This window comes from Crinia signifera, chromosome 1 (genome assembly GCF_055691185.1).
Source record: "Crinia signifera chromosome 1, ASM5569118v1, whole genome shotgun sequence".
Taxonomy (NCBI): domain Eukaryota; kingdom Metazoa; phylum Chordata; class Amphibia; order Anura; family Myobatrachidae; genus Crinia; species Crinia signifera.
Genome location: NC_139217.1, coordinates 391,492,601 through 391,505,638, shown reverse-complemented (window position 1 = coordinate 391,505,638; position 13,038 = coordinate 391,492,601). Strand labels below are relative to the sequence as shown.

Below are 13,038 nucleotides of genomic sequence, written 5' to 3'. Positions count from 1 at the left end.
GGGGAGTGAGTTTAATACAGTGGGAAGGACCTGATCTCTGTATGTTGGACAAGGAAATGTGTGAAATGTTTGTTGAGTCAGCTCCCGCCAACATGAAAGCACCCCTGTATTTAGCAGTAGGAACCTCATCTGGTATGACTGTGTGGCAGTTGAGTCAAATGTTAGGACAATTGGGACATTTAGGGACTGATGCACCACAACAGAGACATTTGACACAAAAGGAACCCCAGGGACCTAAATTTTCCCGAAAACAAATGTTATTTGCGTTACTGAATGCGGGTACCCCATGGAAAGAAATAGACAGGGTTGGTACTGATGTCTGGTTAAAAATGGGGTTAGAAATGAAGAAGGGTGGTGGCTCAACACCCACCAAGCAGATAGCAATGAGTGATGTGGATGAGGAAGTAGCAGGGCAAGTTATTCTAACCGCACCTCTACAAAGCCCCTCCTCCTGGTCATCACCCAATGCTGAACTGAGGGTAGAGTTAGACCATTTTCTGGGGATACACCCTCAAAAAGATGCCCAGAAAAAGTTAGGGTGGATTTTACCACAGCCTTTATACCAGGAAGGCAAGTCTCTGGATGCACAAGCAGAGAAAGCACAGCCTGGGAAATACCAGATATGCACATTACAACCCAGAGACAAATGCCCTTATGTGATATGTGCAATTTCCAGTGATAACAGGCCTACTGTTACACACACATCTCTGTTAGATACAGGGGCAGAGGAATCATTATTTTACAGGTCCCACCTACCCTTATGGTATACTAGATGGGTAGATGAGGCTGTTGAGCTTAATATCTTGCTATAAGGGATATACAATATTACTCTGTTCCTCTCCTCCAGATCCTGTCTTCGTTTTTTCTCCTTCTTTTTTCTTTATCCATTTTATATATTTTTCATATAAGTGTTATAAATGCATCTGTTCAGTTAAAATATATATGGTTGATGTCCCATACTGTGGAGAGTGCTGTCCATACGGGTTGGATTGTACGTATATACATATATATATATATATATGTCAAAAGACTAATGAAAATTCTATAATGTCATAAACTATGTACAATTATATTCTATGTTCATCGCTATTAATAACATGGTGACTGAGACTATTCTCCTATTAAGAATGGTGATACCCCAACATAGTGGATATATCGCAAATAACAATGTCTTAATTTATAGAGAAATAGCCCAATCTTTATCTATTTATCTGTCACATCTAAGTATCGACAAAAATCATGAATAATATATACGTTCTCCCACTCTCCTTTTTTCTGTACCTATATGAAACATGATTTATTGTTTGTACTGATCATGTGACTACTGTTTATCACATGTAACTCTAGTAACATCCCAGACAGAACCCGATCACGTGACCGTAACACAAGATGATGCTATTCCTCCGATCACGTGACTGGGATATAGGAAGTATGACAGACCATTGTTTACTACATGTAACCTTAGCAACATCCCAGACAGAACCCGATCACGTGACCGCAACACAAGAAGATGCTATTCCTCCGATCACGTGACCGAGGTTTAGGAAGTTTGCCAGCTTTCTGGTCAGGTGATGGTGTCCGTATCTTCCGGAATACGAAACTATAGAGACAGCACAGTTACGTCCCCCTAGACCACTGTGACCACATGATCAAATATCCAGGACTGTGTCCCCGCCCATTTATGATCACATGAGCGGGACATCTGCAATTACGTAAAGACCAACTAACATTGCACTTCCACCCTCACTAGTCTTGATAACTCTGCCCTACTTCCTGGCTCTGTATCACGACCAATCTAGAGACAGCATGTACAGCACATCTAGCCAATAAAGAGACAGCTCCCTGATTTTAAACCCTTTGCGTGACATGTGACCACTGTCCACCAATGAACCATTTTTATTGATTAATATATTTTTCTTTATTTTATGATTTCCTTCTAGAAAACTGCGTTTAAATAATCATAACTAAATTGTATATATTAGCTTCTGCCTCCTCTTCTCATCTGTATTATATTTTTATGTGGATTGGACCGATTAAATGTTCATTGTGTATCATGTGACCAATTCCATTTCCTGTATAATCTGGTATATAAACCCCTCAGATACACTATATCATCACCTTTGATAAAGCCGCTGAGACGGCGAAACGCGTCAGGTGTCTTGCCTATTTACAGCCTACTGGACTGATCCGAGCCAGCCTTGGACCCCCCACTCTTTCTTGGACCCCATTGCCACCAAGCTTTGGACGTTGCCTAAACACCTTGGAGGACCCCAGTACCATCCTTGGGTGACTCCCCTACTCTGGAAGGTGACTCGGCCCATAACACACTCGGGCCTTGAGTCCCAGGGAGCGAATCAAACACCCATAGCCTTCGATCTACAGGTGGAAGGTAACAAAAAAAATTGTTTGCACTTGTACTTTATGATTCAAGGCATAATAGGAATGGACAGTCCTTATTTTACTCAAACCCCCTATTCCTCGCGTGAGGCCAGTCAATACCCCTTACCAGTATTTTCCCTATGGTCACTATTGTTGAATAAAATGTATTGATTTTACTGTACAATCAGTCCAATCCTATTTAGATTTTTATCTATATACATACCGTATTTTTTATTTTATTTACATTTATATCATACAGTCAGCGCTGCTTTTCTTTCTTGCACTTGCACTTTATGATTCAAGGCATAATAGGAATGGACAGTCCTTATTTTACTCAAACCCCCTATTCCTCGCGTGAGGCCAGTCAATACCCCTTACCAGTATTTTCCCTATGGTCACTATTGTTGAATAAAATGTATTGATTTTACTGTACAATCAGTCCAATCCTATTTAGATTTTTATCTATATACATACCGTATTTTTTATTTTATTTACATTTATATCATACAGTCAGCGCTGCTTTTCTTTCTTCTTTCTTTTTAGATGGGTAGATGAGTTTACACAGCTGTGGGTGGCTCAGGTTTACTGCAGAATGCGGATTGGGCACTGCCCATCGTTCCATGATGAAGTGTTGGTCCATGAGTCACCAGACAATATAATTGGTACAGAAAAATGGAAGGGACAGTCCATAGACAGCCTGTTCGCCAATTATATGTTTGGCTACTCTGTAAGAGACTTCACAACTTCTGCAGTAAGACTGATAGTTAGAGGGAATGCCTGGGAACCAGTTTACATACCTCTGCCAGCAGAACCCATGACCTTGAAGTCACATTGCATCCATATTGGTCATAACGAAACAATGCAGCTCATGGAAGAACTTATCCAAGTGGGGGTGTTCAGAGACACGTGCAGCCCCTACTACAATGTGACCAGAAAGAAAGTTGAATTTGTGTTGACAGCTGAACAGGAAGATGCTGTTCAAGCTACAAACAAAGATATCGAGGAGTATAATGCCCTGGGCCCCATCCAGGGAGACCAGCCATTCTTCCTGGATGTGGCAGTAACAGACTATATTTTTCCTTGGGGTCTATGGCAGAAGAGCTCAAAAAGTAGTGAACTGAAAATTCCTATTGAACTTTGGACCAAGCATATACCACATTCACAGACAAGGTACTCGCCTTCAGAGAAGATCTTGCTCACAGCATACACTGTACTCCAGCATGTGGAAAGCATCATCATGCAAGGGCCTGTCACTATACGATCTGACTTACCAGTGGCAGGATGGATAAGGCAAGAGGGTCTAGGCACACACTCAGCCATGGCCCAGAAGCAGATGCTGCAGGAATGGAAGTGGTATTGTCGGAAAGAGGTGGAGTGTCCAGACAAGAGACTGTCCAAGCAATCCATTGCATCAAGTTTACAGAGGTGTCAGCAACAGTGGTCTCCAGAGGAAGTACCCAAGAACTGAAACATGGCGGTGGTGAAGAAGGAACAAGTCAGTATGTAGTGCTACATGCTGTAGTCATGCTGCTGGAAGAAACCAAAGGCTCTCCCACCATCATCATCACCAACAGCTGTACTGTAATCTAAGGGTGGACAACATGGATGCTCACCTTGCTGCAGATCCAAGCTGGAAATTGAAATATATAACCAGAGTATTATCAACAGCCTGTCGGCATGTCAATTCCCACACTGGACTAGAAGGCAATGAAATTGTAAATGCCCTGGTGCAATACAGAACATCAGAGGTCAAGAGATATTTTAACAGTTGCAAGCAAGTCAAATATTGGGCAGCTGAGCAGGGGGGTGCTGGATGTATCAGGTTCCCTATTATAGACACTACAAAGTTAATTGAATATGTGAATGAGCTCCTGAAGGATTAGGAAGAAATGCCCATGCAGACTTTGAGGGGGTATGATGTGAGACAGTGGCATCTATGGTGCCATGGCAACCGTCGGGCGAGAAGGAATGCCCACCCGTCAGACGCCACCCGGCCGTAGTCCGTGCTGCCACTCAGCAGACTCGTGAGCAGTGTTCCCTCTAAGCTATGCGCGTGTGCCCGCGCACACAACTCGACGAGCGTGCGCACAGACATTACAACAGCGCACAAAGCAGCAGTGGTCACTTTTTGCAGTTGTGGACTCAATGTCTGTTTCATCCATTAACTACATTGTGTGCTGTGTTTTGAATGTTTAATATCATTTTGAAGTAAAGTTAACACAAATGCTGAATGTCATTTTCCAGTTATATATAAGTGACGCACAAAAATTCAAATTTCCTTCCAAAGTTGCACAGCCAAAATCTTTTGCCGCACACAGCCTTCGTAAAATTAGAGGGAATATTGCTCGTGAGCAAGTCACGCCCACCGCCACCGACCGCATACAAAATACTGCTCCGCTGCAGGCCAGTCATTCATTTATATAACAGTTAAAAAATGTCAGCTTCTGGGTCATGGGGGGTTCACAATAGAGGGAAACTTACTGTAGAAACATAATGCCTCAATTTAATAAATACCGTTTCCAACTATTTGAATTTGCAGATGCAGCATGCCGCCTGACAGGCACCTGCATTCTCTCATCCACATTAATCAGAATCAAGAAAAAGTGTTGGACCAAATTTGAGTACAATATCAGCCATAATAAGTCCAATCACAACAATACTTCAAAGGACAAATCGGTTCTGCTTGGACATAAAATATGGCTAAAGGGGTCAGGCCACAGTCAAGTAAACACTTGACTTATTTTGCAAATCGTACAATGTGGAAAAATATCAGCAAATCAAACATAATCATAAAGCAAGTATATATGGATGACACAACATAGTAGGTAATTCGTACTCCAATCCAGAATAGTCCACAACAGTGGAGTGCTCCATTTAAAGTAACACACTAGGGGTATCATATATAGTCCATGTGCAGAAAAATTAATATCTACATATAGAGCACACTCCACACTTCAGATAGCAATCCAAATAGGAAAAATGTATTGATACATCACCATAGTCATAGTCGACGTTTTGGACCAAACATGGTCCTTTGTCAAGACAGCAACAGATACAACCATACAGCAGGGCAGTGGGCAGCACTGGGCCATGGGGAGGGGGCACGCACCAACATGTATCTTGCCTCCAGGCAACTTGGAGGAACTTTTGCCACTGTGTGCATGCCATGAACCATACTCTCATCCCTGGTTCCAATGCTTGCAAAACCAGTGACAGCCGAAATGACTGTCAACAAGCCAGGTTATAATTTAATTGTGGCTATTTCTGACTGATTATAAAATAGCGATCAACATTGCCCATGATCTCAATGTGTTATACAGTATCACCAAGGTCAGATATGTTCTCTGCTTAAATACTATTTTCCAATGTTCACAGGTACTGTCAAAGGTAATTTAACCTGATATATTCTGGTACATTCTTTTATATTTTTGTCAAGGTCAAAATGAGCATTTGGACACAATTTGAAAATGTCCACCTCCTATAACTAATAAAGAGACAAAAGAAAGGATGTCCTGTGTCGGTGCACCAAGAGAGAGATACGAATAAAATCTAACTTTTATTTATTGCATTTAAAAACTGCGAGATAAGAACATTTAATTACAAACAAGGGTGGGATGTGACACTTTTAAAACTAAGGTGGCAGGCTGAAGTTTGTAGTGGAGTATGGTGTATATAGTGTTTTCACTTGGAACCATGTGCTATTGGTCCGTACAGAAAATAGTCTGTTCGGGCCAAAATGCTGGTAATGGTGACACGAGCGGGTTGGTTAACCTCTTTGTTAGGTGCTCTGTGCCCAGAATGTCGCTAGTTTAATTTAGCGAAACTGTAAGGACGTGGTGGCACAGCTGGTAGGGATTGGTATTCACTAGGAGTGTTAGGCCAGTGTTCGGCCAGTGAAATTCCTCCTGTGACCACCGTCCTTGATGTTAGACGCCCCCTGCAAGCACACTCAGTCTATTTGCAACTACTGCTCCCATTGGCTGCAACGCTTGCCTAATAGGGGAGTCTGTGTGCTATACTGGAGTGCCCCAGGATTATTTAACTGTGCCAGTCCAGTGGAGTCGCCTCCAAAGGACCTAGCTAGTGGCAGTGAAAGCCCTTAGAAGGGCTAGGGCGATAACGCACAGGTTTAACAAAAATACATTAATATGAAAATCAACAAACAACTACAATCATCTGCCCGCACACCGCTAGCCGGCACGCGCTTCGCAGATTTCAGCTTCCTCAGGGCCAACCTGCCTGAGTGACTGCAAGGGTTTATATACCATATGTGCTATAGTATGCTCCAATCACGGGCAGTGTTCCCTCTAAGCTGTGCGCGCGTGCGCGCGCACACAACTCGACGAGCGTGCGCACAGACATTACAACAGAGCGCACAAAGCAGCAGCGGTCCCTTTTTGCAGTTGTGGACTCAATTAATGTGTGTTTCACCCATTAACTACATTGTGTGCTGTGTTTTGAATGTTTAAATGTTTAATATCAGTTTGAAGTAAAGTTAACACAAATGCTGAACGTCATTTTCCAGTTATATATAAGTGACGCACAAAAGTTGCACAGCCAAAATCTTTTGCCGCACACAGCCTTCGTAAAATTAGAGGGAACATTGATCACGGGGTGTCCCAGTGGACGAGCCCCCGGGAGGTTTGGCGGGAAAATAATCACCCTATCATACATCCTATTGACTGACCAGCCCCTGTACGGTGTCCCCCAATGTTCAAGCATGGCGTCAGGTAGTTATGGTTACCGCCGTCTCCTGTGCCTTGAGCCGGGCGTACCTCTGACGTACATCTATGCTGTTATTGCGGTTGTCAGTGTTACCATGCGGGGTGTATCCAGAGACGGGCGCGTCTCTGACGTGTATCAGCTCTGGCCCGCTACGTATGTCCGCTCTGACCTGCTACGTGATGGTTGTCATGGTTGCCCCTCGGCGTCTAGTTACGTGGTATGTGGGTGTGACACTATCATGCGTCCGCTCCAATCCCATCGCGTTCCTATGTGTAGCGTTGAGTTACCATGGTTACATGCTCAGGCTAGTTATGGATCGTCACCTACTCATTAATAGGCACTCCTGCTCAAATTCTTCTTTATAGGTTTCTCATAGTACTTAGACATTCCATAAGCCCTCCCGATTGGTTTAGGAGACAAAATATCTTTCTATAGTATTGTCAAGGTAAGTGAGGTGAGAGAGTGCTTACTAAATACATAATGTGATTGAGCACATTAGTGATCCTAATATAAAGGACATGGTGTGTGCCCATATGTTGAAAAAAAGGGGAGAATAAAAGTGTCACTTCGTGTGTATCATGGTGTGACTTATACTGTTGCCATCACCAACTATATATATATTGAGGCGTCTCATATGCGTGGATGCCTACCCAGGTAAGTGAAAACGAGTGTAACACAGCAAAAAAAAAAAAACATTAATAACAGTTGTGAAAAATGGTGCTTGGGATATAGCCAAAGTGTACGTGGTCTGTGTCGATACCCAATATAGGTAATAGCAAACTTCATACGTTGGATCATACAGATGCGGATCACCTACATTACGAAGAATAAGCAGAAAAAGATTATAGTGTGCCGTCTGTGAGGATAGTTGTCTAAAAAGAAGAATCATGCGGCAGGTGTGTGTTATAATATAAATATGAAAAAAGGGGAATATAATATATTAGAATAAGGAGGTAAAGAAGGAATGTTGTCTAAATAGAAGAATCATGCGACAGGTGTGTGCTATAATATAGATATGAAAAAGGGGAATATAATATAGTAGAATTAGGAGGTCATCTGAAAAAAGATGGAATATCTATAGAGTAGAGTAGTAATACAGGTGTGCAATAGGGTTTATATATATACAAAAAAGAAGAGATGAGGTATATTGAGGTGCCATTGTTGACTACATGCAGTATCACACTGGTATTGTGTCATGGAAGGATCGGTATTCCAGCCTACATAGTTAAGAATGAAGATATATGGAGACAAAACCTCTCCCATCCCACCTCCTATAACTAGATGTAACTAATATAGACTTGTTTCCATTTATTGGTGCTTCATTTGTGTCTTATTACTCATTCAAGTAGAATTAATGAATTCCATTACGGGGGTTATTCTGGTGAACATGCACGCATGCAAATTCGCATGCGAGCTTGATGTTTTTTAAATGTGCATTTCTGCGCATGTGCATATGTCGGGTGCGAGTGGCCATGGCAAACATAGTGTTTGCCGGGTGCTCGTACCCATGATTGCATGCGTTTAATAGGCGTTCCCATGAAAACTCTGGGAGTTCCCATGGAAATCACCCTGGGACGTTAGTGCCAGGGGCGGGCAGCTGACAGGGGCGGGCAGCTGATATATAATACCTGTCTGCTGGTGCCTAGTACTGAGGTATACTAGAGTGTCTTAGTTTTGCGTGTACCCTCCACATCATTTGATGGTCCGTTACCATCGAATGATGTGGGTGTTTACCCATAGGCTGTGAATGGATGTTTGTGTAAAACATACATTCGCAACTGTACGGCTGAATTCGGCCTGCGAAGGGGGGCAGCAGCATTTACGAGCCCTATATATGTTATACAATATATTGTTTCTTGTGCGTTTTTGTTTTAAGGATATTATTAAAGTTAAGTTTTATACAATATTATTATTATTATGGTTAATTAAGAGTGTCCCAAAAACACAGAATTTTGTCTGTAGATCATTTTTGCTTTTTCTCTAGCAAGAAAGGTTTTTCCCACCAATCAACGGCAGCATTACCTTACCCATATGCCTGTATACTGGTTCAAAAATAAATGTATCGCATATCCTTTTTAATTGTCTGTCACTTCAGACTACTCACATCTATGATTTAGAGATCAGGCAGGCTTACTGCCAGCCACTGCCTCCCTTCCATCCCAAAGCCTTTACAGCAGGTATAAGCTTTTACACTTTAAATATATATATATAAAAAAAACACTGAGGCTCTGAGAGGAGCTTGTCTCTGCAACTGTGTAAGAAATTAAGTGGCTGCATTAGCGGTCACTTCATTTCTGTTTTATGCCTTCCCAATGCAGCCATGCATGTGCGGTCTGCTGACCATACGTATGACGGCCATTTTGCTGTAACTTGCTGGGGTCCTGTAATCATTTTTATTGTCTGACAGGGTCCCACAGCAAAGTAGTTTGAGAATCTCAAATTGAGATCCCCTGCCATATAGTAGTTTGGAACTCTAAATGATGTAGGGGTGAGTGGTGTAAGATAAATCCAATTTAACTTGTGTTTTACACAGGGTCGGTGCCACCACTAGGCAGCTTTAGGCATTTGCCTGTGGGCGCTGGCCACTGGAGGGCGGCACTGTGTAGCAGGTCAGCGGTGGTGCCAGGTCAGCGGTGGTGTCAGGTCAGGTGTGGAGCCAGGAGCAAGGTGAGCGGCACCCGTGGAGCCAAGTAAATGGCAGACGCACCCCCACCCCCAAAAAATCCCCCAGAAGGACCTACACCGTCAAATGGGTAACATCTATTTACACAGAAGGGGAAAATGCAAAAAAAACTTGTGGAACACTGTGTTCTTCCACACAAAGCTTATTAAAAAAAAAACATATATAGACACTTTAAAAAGTTAATCATACAAATTGAAAGGCATCGATGCTATCCTACCAAGCAATGGTGGCGAGTGTCAAAGGGATGGTGAAGATAATAGGGAGCCAATGACTATTCCCTATTTTTGACACTCACGGCATCATAGTCAGATATAAAATAATATTCTTCAACATATAACAAAATGAAAAGAGGTCCTACAAAGCAGCAGAAGTGGGTGTCAGGAGGGATGGTACATAAAATATGGAGTCTGCAGTCTCTCCCTATTTCCAACACTCACAAGCTTAAATGGCAGTAGATCCCTCAGTTTAAGGTATTAATAGCAGCATGCAGTGTAGACCAACACATTTCGGGCCTATGTGTCCTTTGTCAAGGATCTCTTCATGCTTTTTCTGGTTTTTCTTTTAAAGGGTGATCCGGTCAGGTGACTGGAAGTGGAAGGTCCACCACTGGAATTGCTTCCCCACAATTTCCTGTTAGTGTTAGTACCTTTTCAATGCATTTAAATGCATTTCCCGCTGATGGTTGTGTCGTTCTTTAGCAGTTCTTGTTAAAAGCAAGCCCGATAATGTTGCTCATTATTATGGTTTGTAGCCAGTTCGAAAAAAAGTCGAGTCCCATATGAAAAGAAGTGACATCCATCGATTACCTCATATAAGGGGAGAATATATTAGAACTACAGTATAAGATACATATATAAAGAAAGATTCCTTGCCTACTGAACTATAAACACGTGGCTGAGTACCTGCAAAAATAAAAAATTCATCACTTCCTGTAATCGCAGGATGTCACATCCGTGGGGACATACCGGCAGTCAGGACCCGAGACTGAATATCCCCCTTTACATTGATTAGGTTTAATACCAGTCTGCTTCCTGGTGTTGGAGCTACTGTAACTTAAACAAACTCTTTAACCAATAGAGGTTGAGTCTCTAAACACTAGAGGTGATGATGTGGCTCTAGACCAAAAAAAGTATCTGTATGCCCCCGCACCCCATACATTAATTATAATTTTTTATGTGCATGCTCATTGCCAGGAGTTTCTTGCTTGTTGACAGGGGTTACATGCTTGTTACCGGGGGTTAAATGCTTGTTCCTAGGGGTTGATACTCTTGCCAGGGGTTTCTTCCTCATTGCCAGGGGTTACATGCTCATTGGCAAGTGTTTCTTGCTCATTGCCTGGGGATTATATGTCTGTTGCCAGGGAGTAGAGAATCACAGCCTGCCAGCGTTCCTGGAATTCCAACACTTCCGGGTAGCAATGTACTCGCTGCGCTCCTCTTACAGATGCTAGAGTTCCAATAGGACTTCTAGCTTCTGTCTCATCCAAGGTGGCACTTTCCAATACTGACACACACACCACTGCAGCATCAGTAACTACCTGTAGCTTTGTTTATGCAGATGGGGTTTAATGACTCACTTCTAGGGTTTGTGTTTCACTGGGTTGGATCGCATACTGGAAGAACATGATAGTGCAACTTCAAGTGAATCTTGGGTTTGGACTACTAGTTTGACTACTGAGGAAGTTGAAAAAGTTCTATTTAGTCAAAGACTTGTAGATTCACAAATTAATTGCCTAAAAAATGGACGATATATCTATATTTTAATTACATTTTATTTGAAAACTATAATAAGAAACGTATCTCCCAAGGTTTTGCATTGAGCAATACTCCCAGCATCTGTTGCAGGGTCTTAATAACAAGAAAACACTTCTGCCAATGGCAGAAAGATCTATCTGAGATATAGACTATCTAATACACTTTCTAACCTGCAGTTGTGTACTTCTGTATATATATAGGCAAGATGCTCCTCCATCCATCTAGTCCACATAACAGGTTCATCTGACTAACTGATAGCTATGAAGGAGCGAATCAGATATCTACTTTTAAATATATGCTAATAGACTGATAACACCATTAACGATACCAGAAGATCAGGACCTGGCATTAATAAAGAGTGAGGCATTCCCCCCCCCCCCCCCCTCCCCCCCACCAATTAGAGATGAAGGGTTGGATCTAATGGGGTTTGAGTCCGATGGCCGTGCGGGATGCTGGCCGAACTCAGAGGATTTTATTAAAGGGAAAGCCATTTACAAGGTCCTGTCACCACTGTTGTGAGCCTGTCCCCACTGTCCTGGCACTACCTCTGCCCTGTCCCTGTCATACCTGTTCTGTCCTGCCATTACCACCTGAGCTGGTGGGTATTGACCCATCTGTTCTATCATGTTCCCTATGTCCTGATCCTATCACATTTTTCCTGTCCTCACTGTCCTTTCAAAACTGTTTTGTCCCCTCTGTCCTGGTGCTGTCACTCCTCTATATCAGGTCCCCTCTGTTCTGTCCTTTCTCTGTTCCATTTGTCCTGGACTTACATACCAGGGCACATGTACAGCATCTTAACTGTGGGTAATTCTCATTGCAGGACAGCGTAAAGAAGTAAGCTCCCAAATGTTTAATCAGGTAAATTAGAACTTGGGAAAGTATCACGTTTCTGCTGTAAAATGTAACGGAGTCTGTAAATGTACAAAGAAAACACTGGACCATTCTCCGTGTTGTAAATCTTGTCACAGCAAAATGTATGAATCATGTTTCCACATAAATCAACAGATATCTGCAGATAGAAAGAAATAACATTGCTGTTTGCTTTAGTCCAGTTCATTTACAGTATCATTGTACTAAACATTATTTTTATTTTGCTCCATGTCTTTCCAGCTGCTACATGGGATAATGTGGATTAACTAGAAATGCTGTAAAAATAAATGGCCGGAATTATTCTAAAAGAAAATAAAAATTCACGTGTACTGTGCCAGTCCAGGATCATGTTGTTCAGCTACAGGCTAGACCTAAAACTAGATATACTGTAAGTACAAATAAATATAATTAGAATAAATAGTAAAACATTTCTTTTTTTTGGCTAGAGACTATAATGAATTATGAAGAACATTTAGTAACAGATAAAGGAGCGGATGATGAGTTGAATGGAGAACTCTTGTATGGTTTTGCACTGTTCATGCTTCCGAACTGTGCCCACGTGAGTATGGGCAAGAGATAAATGCATTATGATCACCAAGGAAGCATTACCAGGTCTAGCACAGT

The 13,038-nt window shown here is 42.2% G+C and overlaps 1 long non-coding RNA gene across 1 annotated transcript in view; it reads left to right on the top strand.

Moving 5' to 3' along the window:
* The window catches only part of LOC146031164 (uncharacterized), a 28,633-nt gene extending 15,837 nt beyond the window's left edge, over positions 1 to 12,796 (top strand). The window contains exons 2-3 of the long non-coding RNA XR_014456642.1: positions 12,365 to 12,402; positions 12,655 to 12,796. This is a non-coding gene — a long non-coding RNA (uncharacterized LOC146031164). The remainder of the gene's footprint in view (positions 1 to 12,364; positions 12,403 to 12,654) is intronic.
* Positions 12,797 to 13,038: the final 242 nt, after the last annotated feature.